The 13,559-nt window shown below is 41.7% G+C and overlaps 5 non-coding genes across 5 annotated transcripts; all 5 read right to left on the bottom strand.

The window, feature by feature from the left end:
• Positions 1–1,788: 1,788 nt before the first annotated feature.
• LOC115574691 (U1 spliceosomal RNA) lies at positions 1,789–1,952 on the bottom strand. Its single transcript, XR_003982547.1, has one exon. It is a non-coding gene; the product is annotated as a U1 spliceosomal RNA (small nuclear RNA).
• A 1,673-nt stretch (positions 1,953–3,625) lies between these two features.
• LOC115574690 (U1 spliceosomal RNA) lies at positions 3,626–3,789 on the bottom strand. The gene has a single exon (XR_003982546.1). It is a non-coding gene; the product is annotated as a U1 spliceosomal RNA (small nuclear RNA).
• A 2,970-nt stretch (positions 3,790–6,759) lies between these two features.
• Positions 6,760–6,923, bottom strand: LOC115574692 (U1 spliceosomal RNA). The gene has a single exon (XR_003982548.1). It is a non-coding gene; the product is annotated as a U1 spliceosomal RNA (small nuclear RNA).
• Positions 6,924–8,939: 2,016 nt separating this feature from the next.
• Positions 8,940–9,130, bottom strand: LOC115574695 (U2 spliceosomal RNA). The gene has a single exon (XR_003982551.1). It is a non-coding gene; the product is annotated as a U2 spliceosomal RNA (small nuclear RNA).
• A 2,183-nt stretch (positions 9,131–11,313) lies between these two features.
• On the bottom strand, positions 11,314–11,504 carry LOC115574694 (U2 spliceosomal RNA). Its single transcript, XR_003982550.1, has one exon. It is a non-coding gene; the product is annotated as a U2 spliceosomal RNA (small nuclear RNA).
• Positions 11,505–13,559: the final 2,055 nt, after the last annotated feature.

Here is a 13,559-nt window from a genome sequence, read left to right as displayed (position 1 = left end):
CTGGATCGCATCAGCCCTGGCGTGCCTTTTCCGGCAAGCTCTGTAGAGTTGTCCAGCACCTCTTCAACCTGAGCCTCCGTCTTCAGAGAGGGACAGTGCTTTGGAAAACATCTTGCCGGTTCCAGTGCCCAAAAAAGGACATCCTGTGGAACTGCATGACTACAGGCCAATTGCAGTGTATTCCCATCACAGGACCCCCTACAGTTTGCATATCAGCCCCATGTTGGGGTCGATGATGCAATCATCTACCTGCTGAACGAAGCCTAATTCTCTCTGGACAGACCCAACACTGCTGTACGTGGCATGTTCTTGACTTCTCCAGCGCCTTCAACACCATCCAGCCCAGGTTGCTGAAGACTAAACTTGAAAACATGTGGGTGGATTCTCCCCTTGTCACATGGGTCGATGACTATCTGATGGGCAGACTGCAGTATGTGAGACTAAAGAACTGTGTATCTGACCGTCTGACCGACAACATCAGCATCCCCCAGGGAACTGTGCTGTCTCTGTTCCTCTTCACCACCTACATTGCAGACGTTAAATACTGCACTGAGTTGCGTCATCTGCAGAAATTCTCTGATGACATGGCCATGTGGGGCATGTAGAGGGTGGGAGGGAGGATGAGTACAGGGCCCTGGTCAGCAATTGTGTTAAGTGGCGTGGGAAGAACCACCTACAGTTGAATATGGCAAAGAGATGGTGGTGGACTTCAGGAGGAATGAGCCCCCGCCCTCTCCAGTCTGCATCAGTAGGACGGACGCTGACATTGTGGAATCATACAAATACCTACCTGTTGTGCTGGACAGTAACTGGAGTGGTCTACAAAGATGGAAACAATCTACAAGAAGAGCCTGATCCTACTTTACTTCCTGAGGAGGTTCAGGTACTTGAATGTCTGCAACCGGATGCTCCAGATGTTCTACCAGTATTTTGTTGCGAGAACCATCTTCTTTGCTATGGTGTTCTTGGGTGCGAGCATCAATGTTGTAAATATTAATGTAATTACAACTGCACCTTATTCTCTTGCAACTTATGGTCCATTTACATTTCTCTTTAATACCTCAGCATTTATTTTTTTACTTTTTCCATAAAATATCAAGCAAATTTTAAACAAACTTTTGAAGGTTGGTTGTTTCTATAAAGGTTTTTTTTTTTAGCTAATTAACTGGGTTATGTAACGTCCAATTTCATCAGAGGATGACATGGTGTAGTCAAGTGGCTAGATCAGGTGTGGATGTGGTAGCAAACCCATCCAAAAGAACCAGGGGCCAAAATTAAGAGAGGTCTTCAGGAATTACTTTTGCACTCAGGAGACACAAGATGCAAGGACTTGCCAGAGGCGAGACATACAGAGGGTGTGAACAAAGCTCTGGTGGTCTCTGGTGGGGATAAGCGATAACTGTACTATATAACCACATACTCAACATTTTACCCATAATGGATTTTCCTACTGTTAATGCTGCGGTACACAATGTTTGCTTATTTATCCTGTGGACTGTTGGCCTTCAAATTATTTCAAAACATATCTAATTGGGAAACTTAAGAAAAAAGTGAATAATAAAATATTGGCAGATTACGGTTGTGATTGTGATTTCGCGTTTATCAATTTTATGATTTACAGCATATTAATTATGTGTACATGAGCATATTCTGTTAACATTATCACACTTTTAAATAATGGCATATTTCTAATTTAAAAAAAAAATGTAGGTTGATAGGAGCTAGGGGGGACCTGAAAGCTGATATTGAGCCACTTTCCAGCTGATAGGTTTCCTTTATACATGTTATCAGGGGAGAGCGCGAACGCAGTCCCCCACTACCAGAAATTATGCAATCGAGATTCCCACATTTGGGGAATTCGCAGGGGTCAGCACAACCGGAGTGCAATGGCTGAGCCTCGCCCTGGGTGAACCACCTTCTTGATCATGGTATCTCCCTTGCCAGGTAAGTATGAGTTGTACAGATTTGAGAGCAGGGTGTCATTCACACACATACCATGCTACCTAGTGGTGCTAATAACCTATAAATGACCAAAACTAGAGGCTGACAAAGGGTGTGTCAATGTTCAAGTGTCTAATGTAGAGAAAACAGTTCTATGCTAAGGCTGACAACAAATATTCATATTATACTTGATAAATACTGGATCCATTTCCCATCATGCAATGCAGTATTACCATTGGAAAGCCACCCTCAGATTACCAGCTGTCTCCATTTTAACTCGAACATTTGAGCAACAGCTCCACTGCAGGTTCAGGTGAGCCAAAGCTTTATAATACTGCGATCACAGGTTGCTTCATCCACTTTTTAAGTTCACATTAGCGGATTTAAATACACAATTCACATTTTTTCCCTCATATAACAACCACTTCCTCATTCTTTGTTCCCTCCTCATGACCACTCACTTCCTGTTTCTTTGTTCAGGGCTGATGGGCTACTGACATTCCTGCTACTGCCACCTACTGTTCTGGAGAGTGAATAACACTTTTTTTTTTTTTTGCAACATAGGATTTTAACAGCAGACCAAACTGCAACACCCAATGTAACAAGAAAGAAAGTATGCATATATTATAATAAACCCTTTTCCTCAGATGCCTGATCAGAAAAATATTGAACCACAAAATAACTGCCATGATACAAATGAGTTTAGTTGCTGTATGTAATGGAAACCCTTTCACTGAATTGGAGAACCAGTATTTATGCACCTTCCCCCCCTTTTGAACACTCGGACCACATCTCTTTGTTCCTATATCTGGCCTACAGACAAACATTGAGACAAACAAACCCTGTAACTAAACAAGTTAAACTCTGGAGCCCAGATTCTGAGACCATCCTGCAGGACTCTTGCTCGGACAGACTGGGATGTGTTTAAAGCTGCAGCCACTGCCGCTGCAGGACTCTTCTGTCAGCATACATGACTTTGCTGAGTATGTGACTGGGTATTTCAGCGCTTGTGTCGACAACACTGTGCCCACCATACAAGTCAAGAAATCCCTACCAATAGCCCTGGACAAAACAGTCAGGTACGTCACATGCTGTATGCTCGCTCGCTTGCATTTAGATCAGGCAATGAGACATAGTACAAGGTTGCGAAGTATGAAGTGAATAAGGCCATCACAGCAGTAAAAGGCAGTATAGAGAGAAGCTAGACAGCTTCTAATCCACTACATGTCATGTCAGACATACAGAGGGTGTGAACAAAGCTCTGGTGGTCTCTGGTGGGGATAAGCGATAACTGCACTATATAACCACATACTCAACATTTTACCCATAATGGATTTTCCTACTGTTAATGCTGCGGTACACAATGTTTGCTTATTTCTCCTGTGGACTGTTGGCCTTCAAATTATTTCAAAACATATCTCATTCGGAGACTTAAGAAAACAGTGAATAATAAAATATTGGCAGATTGCTGTTGTGATTGTGATTTCGCGTTTATCAATTTTACGATTTACAGCATATTAATTATTTGTACATAAGCATATTCTGATAACATTATCACACTTTTAAATAATGGCACATTTCTAATTAAAAAAGTAAAAAAAATGTAGGTTGATAGGAGCTAGGGGGAACTGAAAGCTGATATTGAGCCACTTTTCAGCTGATAGGTTTCCTTTATACATGTTATCAGGGGAGAGCGCGAACGCAGTCCCCCACTACCAGAAATTATGCAATCGAGATTCCCACATTTGGGGAATTCGCAGGGGTCAGCACAACCGGAGTGCAATGGCTGAGCCTCGCCCTGGGTGAACCACCTTCTTGATCATGGTATCTCCCTTGCCAGGTAAGTATGAGTTGTACAAATTTGAGAGCAGGGTCTCATTCACACACATACCATGCTACCTAGTGGTGCTAACAAGCTATAAATGACCAAAACTAGAGGCCGATAAAGGGTGTGTGAATGTACAAGTGTCCAATGTAGAGGAAACAGTTCTACACCAAGGCTGGCAACAAATATTTATATTATACTTGACAAATACTGGATCCATTTCCCATCATGCAATGCAGTATCACCACGAGAAAGCCACCCTCAGATTACCAGCTGTCTCCATTTTAACTCGAACATTTGAGCAACAGCTCCACTGCAGGTTCAAGTGAGCCAAAGCTTAATAATACTGCGATCACAGGTTGCTTCATCCACTTTTTAAGTTCGCATTAGCGAATTTAAATACACAATTCACATTTTTTCCCTCATATAACAACCACTTCCTCATTCTTTGTTCCCTCCTCATGACCACTCACTTCCTGTTTCTTTGTTCAGGGCTGATGGGCTACTGACATTCCTGCTACTGCCACCTACTGGTCTGGAGAGTGAATAACACTTTTTTTTTTGCAACATCTCTCTATAAAAGCACAGAATCTGTGTGTGTGTGTGTGTGTGTGTGTGTGTGTTAGTCAAATATCTCTGCGGATCAGGATCACACTGACCTGAGACTTTCAACATGGCTGCTGCGTGGTTCAGTGGTGTGCATCTAAGCATTTGCTTGGACTGCAATGATACGGTGAATAAATAATTTCATAAATGCTTTACAAATTCCGCGAGCATTGTCCACCGGAGCCACCACAGTCATGTGCGCACCAGAGCCAATCACTGCACACCGTGGCCACGTATGCACCAGAGCCAATCACTGCAGAGCTCAAGCCCACGACATACCTGAAGAAACAAGCGGATTTACACCTGCAGCGGCGCGAGCTGGACCGGGATTTTGCCGGCGGTTTGGGCCCGTTCTGCTCTGTTCTGTGCATCTAAACTGACTGTTGTGGATTAATGAGATTAAACGAGTCCGGACCGAGTCTGTTCGGGTCTTAGCTAGCTACACGGCCCACATCCCGAGGCGATGGACCGGATGCATCGGCATGTCCAAAACCGGACTTAGGGTAAATAATGTCCGCCACGCTTTTTCGCAAACATTGCCGTCACGTTTGCTTTGTGTCTGGTGCAGGAAGAAACAGTAAAAACGGGCTTTTGTCACGAAAGTGTCCAAGCAGCAAGTTTGGTTGTTGAGGAACAGGAAGTTGCATATATAGTCAAAAACAGCCAATTATACCCTGGAATATCGGATTTCACAACAACCCTAAATATCCCTGACGTCCCACCTTCAAACACAGCCTCATTTGGCCATCCATGAAAAAGCTACTTAACCTCCCACTTTTTTATAGGAATACATTTTTCTTACGGGCACTGCACTAGTAGGATTTAAACAGCAAACCAAACTGCAGCACCCAATGTAACAAGAAAGAAAGTATGCATATATTATAATAAACCCTTTTCCTCAGATGCCTGATCAGAAAAATATTGAACCACAAAATAACTGCCATGACACAAATGAGTTTAGTTGCTGTATGTAATGGAAACCCTTTCACTGAATTAGAGAACCAGTATTTATGCACTTGCCCCCACTTTCGAACACTTGGACCACATCTCTTTGTACCTATATCTGGCCTACAGACAAACATTGAGACAAACAAACCCTGTAACTAAACAAGTTAAACTCTGGAGCCCAGATTCTGAGACCATCCTGCAGGACTCTTGCTTGGACAGACTGGGATGTGTTTAAAGCTGCAGCCACTGCCACTGCAGGACTCTTCTGTCAGCATAGATGACTTTGCTGAGTATGTGACTGGGTATTTCAGCATTTGTGTCGACAACACTGTCCCCAACATACAAGTCAAGAAATCACTACCAATAGCCCTGGACAAAACAGTCAGGTACGTCACGTGCTGCATGCTCGCTCTCTTGCATTTAGATCAGGTGATGAGACGGAGTACAAGGTTGCGAAGTATGAAGTGAATAAGACCATCACAGCAGCCAAAAGGCAGTATAGAGAGAAGCTAGACAGCTTCTAATCCACTGCTGACTCCAAGTGAATGTTGAAAGGCCTGCAGCACATCACTGACTCACTGACTACAGGACCACCACCAGCACCATCAGCTCCACAGACAGCCTGCCAGATGACCTCAATGCCTTTTACACCCGCTTTCTAGACCTCAAGCAACACCACAGGGAGGAGGCACACACACACACACACACACACACACACACACACACACACACACACCGGGACCCCCCCTAACCCCCCTCCCCTCCACCAACCGTCTCATCAGGCCAGGTACACAAAGTCCCTAGGACTAAAGCAATATTCTTCAAAATGGGTTTATGATTGTTTATTTATGGCAAAATGGCTAATATCAGCCTCATTGAAAACCTGGCCTCAGAAAAACAGTGCATGTTGTCTTCACTTGCATCCAAAGTAGAGTACATTGGTGCATCAGTAAAATTCTATCTATGCAAGCTGAAGACAACACACTCAAGAGACGGATGATGCAAGTAATGAGTGAGGACTTGCTAGAAGTGAGACACAGTGTCTGTGAAACAAGCTCCAGTGCGGAACAGAGATAACTGCAGTATACAACCATATACTCAACATTTGATCCATAGTGGATATTAAAGCTGAACTACACAATGTTTGCTTATTTATCCTGTGGATTTTTGGCCTTCTGATGATTTCAAAACACATTTAATTGGGAAACAATCCAAAAGTGAATAATAAAATACTGGCTGATTATTTTGTGACTGTGATTTCATAATGATCAGTTACTGATTTACAGCATTATTCAAAATTAAGTATACATAAGCATATACTGATAACATTATCACACTTTTAAATAATGGCACAAAAAATACATGTTCAATTCTAAATAATGTAGCTTCTAAAGAGCCAAAGAGAATTGAAGCAGATTGTTTGTCTTTTTACATGTTATCAGGGGAGAGCGCGAACGCAGTCCCCCACTACCAGAAATTATGCAGTCGAGATTCCCACATTTGGGGAATTCGCAGGGGTCAGCACATCCGGAGTGCAATGGCTGAGCCTCGCCCTGGATGAACCACCTTCTTGATCATGGTATCTCCCCTGCCAGGTAAGTATGAGTTGTACAGATTTGAGAGCAGGGTGTCATTCACACATATACCATGCTACCTAGTGGTGCTAACAAGCTATAAATGACCAAAACTAGAGGCTGATAAAGGGTGTGTGAATGTACAAGTGTCCAATGTAGAGGAAACAGTTCTACACCAAGGCTGGCAACAAATATCTATATTATACTTGATAAATATTGGATTCGTTTCCCATCATGCAGTGCTGTATCACCACGAGAAAGCTACCCTCACAGGGTTCTCCCCAGACGGTGGAACAGCGGCGCTGCGCCGCTCTACCGCTCGGTCAGCGCCGCTATACTCCGCGCGTGACAGTGTCGAGCGTCCGTCCGTCCGTCCGTCCGCCATCCCCCGGTTGACAGCTAGGAGCTCCCGGCTGACGGCGATGAGCGTCCGTCCGTCCCCCGGCTGACGGAGTTGATGACCGGCTGTCCGTACGTCCGTGTCTTCCCCCCCCCCCCGGACTGACGTTGACGAGCGGTTGCGCACCCCCCCCGGACAGACGGTGCGCCGCTATACTAAGAATTTCTGGGGAGAACCCTGCCTCAGATCACCAGCTGTCTCCATTTTAACTCCAGCATATGAGCCACAGCTCTACAACAGGTCCAAGTGAGCAAAAGTAATAATACTGCGATCACAGGCTGCTTCATCCACTTTTTAAGTTCACATTAGCGGATTTAAATACACAATTCACATTTTTTCCCTCATATAACAACCACTTCCTCATTCTTTGTTCCCTCCTCATGACCACTCACTTCCTGTTTCTTTGTTCTTTGTTCAGCTACTGACATTCCTGCTACTGCCACCTACTGGTCTGGAGAGTGAACAAGACTGTTTTTCTGCAACATAGGATTTAGACAGCAGACTTAACTGCAGCACCCAATGTAATAAGAAAGAAAGTATGCATGTATTATAATAATAAACCCTCTTTGTCAGATGGCTGATCAGAAAAATAATGAACCTCAAATTGCCGTGACACAAATGAATTTAGTCATTGTATGTCATGTAAACCCTTTCACTGAACTGGAGAATCAGTACTAATACTTAAATACTACATGTAAAACCTTCAAATTATGACATGGATTTATCTAATCACTGGGGGAATATGTAGTTATAATCTCTGGTTAATGTTTTTTGTTTTTCTGCATCAGAGTGGGGCAAGGAAAATGATTGATAGGATTCTAACATGCTGTATTGTTGAGTGTTAGGCACTACAGTTCAACAGCAGCACAAACTTCAGCCCCCAACATGATCATGCAGTTGAAACAACCTCTCTCGAACTATTTCAATAAAATCTGTTTACAACTTAATTTAATTTACTTAATTTTGATAATGATTTCAATGTTCATCAGGGGACCATTCATCACTGGGCTGTTGTAATTCACTGCATTAGTTGTGACTAAGTGAACCTATATAATTTTTTACTCTATATGGTAGATGAATTACCATTTCTATAGCACTTTTCCAGTCTACTGACCCCTCAAAGCAGTTTACAACACATTCAGACATTAACAAACACACACATACACTGAAGGCAGATGCTGTCATGCCAGGTGCCAACCTGCTCATCACAAGCAATTTGGGGTTCAGTATCTTGTTCAAGTATATTCCAACGGCCAGCTGGGGTAACCAAAAAGCGACCTTCTGATTATCGGACAACAGAGCTGCTATTATGGCTAATTAACTGTCAACTAAGTACTAACTAAATATAAGTACACACATGTACAGTGTTCACAGGTTGTGAAAGAATTTGCAGAAAAGATTTTCAGTTCTGGGAAATGAGTAGAGCAAGGAGGAACACACCACCAGATTCAATCCTATCATTCCATATGAGGGCTTTATGTAAGATCTCCATGCATCATGCCAGCCTCTTGGCTCTTCATATGCCCATAAACATTACAATTTTAAAAACACAGACACAAGCACTTTCAGACAACTAGTAGTAGTGATAAAACACCTGTCTGGTGGGCCAATGCTATACTACTCATTTTCTTTTTCAACAGTGTAAGGGGGGTGCACCGTTCCTGGAAGTACTGCAATACCAGGTCGATGCGTGGAGTGGACGGAGCAAGCCCCAATTCCATCTCCCTATTCCAAAAATCAATTTAATATATGGTCCCCGGGTAGGGGACGTATCAGATATTAAACTGATAAGAACAGATACTACACTTGATCTTAGCCAAAAGGCCGAGAAGCGATAACACATTTCTGGCGAAGTGGGAGGGTCATTCTCCTCACTGTAACTCTCAGTCACGGTTGTATAATTTCTATAACTACAAAAACAATGCCAACTAAACGTTAAAGTGTTGTTTCGTGTTTTATGACTGATTGACACACAAAGACGCATTCGATCGCACACTTTAGTTACGGAATGTTGTCAAAGTGAATGCGGCTTAAGGCTATTTCTGGTCACGTGGGGGGCTACTGCCCAGTGAGCCGTCACTATGAATTACTATCTTAAATTCCTATTTGTAGCTTTCATGGCGGTAGAATTGTTCGTTTATTCGGTCATATGATGCGATTTGTCAAAACTTAATCTCGGGTGTCCGGTTGAAATGTACCGTAATCAACCGAAGATAACAGAACACGTAAATTCTACATCAACAACGGCTTCCACAACCATAGATCAGCTCTGTCTCCCTCTGGTGAGGAAAATATGCAGGAAACCGCGCGCAGGCCCAAACTTACACCATTCAAATAAAGCAATACGCTTTACATTGTACTGTATAAAACATATTAAGCAATTTAAAGCCCACGCGAATCCAAGCAACCCTGTTCAAATTCAATCCAAATAGCACTGGAAATCCACAGTTCAGGTCCAGTGCATCAAATTAGCAGCAAAAATGTTTCAACTTCCTGCATTTTATTTTAAAAATAAAAGTTTTCACGATAACTGCCGAGGTCCAAATTTCTAACTTTATAGCAAAACGGCATTCATGTTTAATTAACTGGTATATGGGTTAAAAGGTGTATTGGGCTATTTATGACAAAATATATTTAATTCTGAACCACTAATTAAAAGTGCTTTGACCTTTAGCGCGAACTTCAACATGAACGCGAACGTCGGGCCTTCACCACCGAGCGTGACGCAGCAAACATAACCTAAAAAGACGTCTTAGATATTGCTAGTTTAAATGGTTAGCACCTATGGCATTCGTCAAAAGAGAATATGCGTTGATGCTTTAAATTCGTAATAGCGTTATACCATAGTAAATGTAAGACATTTACTATGGTAAATGTCTTACTGCAGCACCCAATGTAATAAGAAAGAAAGTATGCATGTATTATAATAATAAACCCTCTTTGTCAGATGGCTGATCAGAAAAATAATGAACCTCAAATTGCCGTGACACAAATGAATTTAGTCATTGTATGTCATGTAAACCCTTTCACTGAACTGGAGAATCAGTACTAATACTTAAATACTACATGTAAAACCTTCAAATTATGACATGGATTTATCTAATCACTGGGGGAATATGTAGTTATAATCTCTGGTTAATGTTTTTTGTTTTTCTGCATCAGAGTGGGGCAAGGAAAATGATTGATAGGATTCTAACATGCTGTATTGTTGAGTGTTAGGCACTACAGTTCAACAGCAGCACAAACTTCAGCCCCCAACATGATCATGCAGTTGAAACAACCTCTCTCGAACTATTTCAATAAAATCTGTTTACAACTTAATTTAATTTACTTAATTTTGATAATGATTTCAATGTTCATCAGGGGACCATTCATCACTGGGCTGTTGTAATTCACTGCATTAGTTGTGACTAAGTGAACCTATATAATTTTTTACTCTATATGGTAGATGAATTACCATTTCTATAGCACTTTTCCAGTCTACTGACCCCTCAAAGCAGTTTACAACACATTCAGACATTAACAAACACACACATACACTGAAGGCAGATGCTGTCATGCCAGGTGCCAACCTGCTCATCACAAGCAATTTGGGGTTCAGTATCTTGTTCAAGTATATTCCAACGGCCAGCTGGGGTAACCAAAAAGCGACCTTCTGATTATCGGACAACAGAGCTGCTATTATGGCTAATTAACTGTCAACTAAGTACTAACTAAATATAAGTACACACATGTACAGTGTTCACAGGTTGTGAAAGAATTTGCAGAAAAGATTTTCAGTTCTGGGAAATGAGTAGAGCAAGGAGGAACACACCACCAGATTCAATCCTATCATTCCATATGAGGGCTTTATGTAAGATCTCCATGCATCATGCCAGCCTCTTGGCTCTTCATATGCCCATAAACATTACAATTTTAAAAACACAGACACAAGCACTTTCAGACAACTAGTAGTAGTGATAAAACACCTGTCGTGTGGGCCAATGCTATACTACTCATTTTCTTTTTCAACAGTGTAAGGGGGGTGCACCGTTCCTGGAAGTACTGCAATACCAGGTCGATGCGTGGAGTGGACGGAGCAAGCCCCAATTCCATCTCCCTATTCCAAAAATCAATTTAATATATGGTCCCCGGGTAGGGGACGTATCAGATATTAAACTGATAAGAACAGATACTACACTTGATCTTAGCCAAAAGGCCGAGAAGCGATAACACATTTCTGGCGAAGTGGGAGGGTCATTCTCCTCACTGTAACTCTCAGTCACGGTTGTATAATTTCTATAACTACAAAAACAATGCCAACTAAACGTTAAAGTGTTGTTTCGTGTTTTATGACTGATTGACACACAAAGACGCATTCGATCGCACACTTTAGTTACGGAATGTTGTCAAAGTGAATGCGGCTTAAGGCTATTTCTGGTCACGTGGGGGGCTACTGCCCAGTGAGCCGTCACTATGAATTACTATCTTAAATTCCTATTTGTAGCTTTCATGGCGGTAGAATTGTTCGTTTATTCGGTCATATGATGCGATTTGTCAAAACTTAATCTCGGGTGTCCGGTTGAAATGTACCGTAATCAACCGAAGATAACAGAACACGTAAATTCTACATCAACAACGGCTTCCACAACCATAGATCAGCTCTGTCTCCCTCTGGTGAGGAAAATATGCAGGAAACCGCGCGCAGGCCCAAACTTACACCATTCAAATAAAGCAATACGCTTTACATTGTACTGTATAAAACATATTAAGCAATTTAAAGCCCACGCGAATCCAAGCAACCCTGTTCAAATTCAATCCAAATAGCACTGGAAATCCACAGTTCAGGTCCAGTGCATCAAATTAGCAGCAAAAATGTTTCAACTTCCTGCATTTTATTTTAAAAATAAAAGTTTTCACGATAACTGCCGAGGTCCAAATTTCTAACTTTATAGCAAAACGGCATTCATGTTTAATTAACTGGTATATGGGTTAAAAGGTGTATTGGGCTATTTATGACAAAATATATTTAATTCTGAACCACTAATTAAAAGTGCTTTGACCTTTAGCGCGAACTTCAACATGAACGCGAACGTCGGGCCTTCACCACCGAGCGTGACGCAGCAAACATAACCTAAAAAGACGTCTTAGATATTGCTAGTTTAAATGGTTAGCACCTATGGCATTCGTCAAAAGAGAATATGCGTTGATGCTTTAAATTCGTAATAGCGTTATACCATAGTAAATGTAAGACAAAGTTAACTAATAATAGTTAATGGCGTCCGTAAAGTTGAGAGCATCCTTCAAGTGAGTTAGCTTGCTATTTAGCATTAGCGCTAAAGCTACGGTCGAACTTTAGCCGAAGTTAGCACAATGAGTTCGCAAAACGTAGCTGTTACATAAGCGATATAAAACGGCCCCAACGTTCATACAGTTTTACGACAAGCAAAGATGATAACCTTACCTTGGACATCCGATGTAAAACCAAAACACTAAGATGATGCTACTCTTAAAAAAACGGTGTTTTGTAAAAGCATTAACCTTCCCGAAGATGACAGCTTCGACAGGGAGCGCCAGCGACTGCGTCATACATTACCTTACGTCAAATAACACCTTTTCTATCGGTAACCAGCAGGGGGAGCTCAGTGATTACATTTGAATTTACATTCAGGGCATTGAGCAGACGCTTTTGTCCATAGCGACTTACAATAAGTACATTTGCCCTGTAAACTTTCTGTAATGAATTTTGAGATCCATTGTTCCAGATAGGTAATATTTACTGGAAATTGAAATACACTGTAATCCAAGCCACAGTTTTAAATAGTGCGTCTAAATGCTACAGTGTAAATTAATATGACACGCAGATAGATAACACGATTTCCTAATGCAAAAATTGTTGGTCGGAATGGGACTGCTGCAAATCCAAGTTGTCATTTGTCAGCATACCAGGACTGCTGATACAGTTGTGTACTGAGATCCAATGATTAATCAATTACATGATCATAGGGAAATGTAGCAAATGTGATAACTAAGCCAGTTATCAAATAAAAATTCCAAACATGTCCAGGCAAAGTGGGCGTCTTTATTTTCCTTTTCTTTTCTTTTCTTTTCTTTTCTTTTCTTTTCTTTTCTTTTCTCTCTCTCTCTCTCTCTCTCTCTCTCTCTCTCTCTCTCTCTCTCTCTCTCTTTTTATTTCTTTATTTTTTTTTTAATACAGTTGGCTACCATTTTGCATAATTTCGGCCATCTTTCTTGGCTGAATGTTAGGCCAAATGGCGATTCAGTA

This window comes from Sparus aurata, chromosome 22 (genome assembly GCF_900880675.1).
Source record: "Sparus aurata chromosome 22, fSpaAur1.1, whole genome shotgun sequence".
Lineage (NCBI taxonomy): Eukaryota > Metazoa > Chordata > Actinopteri > Spariformes > Sparidae > Sparus > Sparus aurata.
Note: the sequence above shows the minus strand (reverse complement) of the source record. Positions and strands in the feature narration are given on the sequence as shown.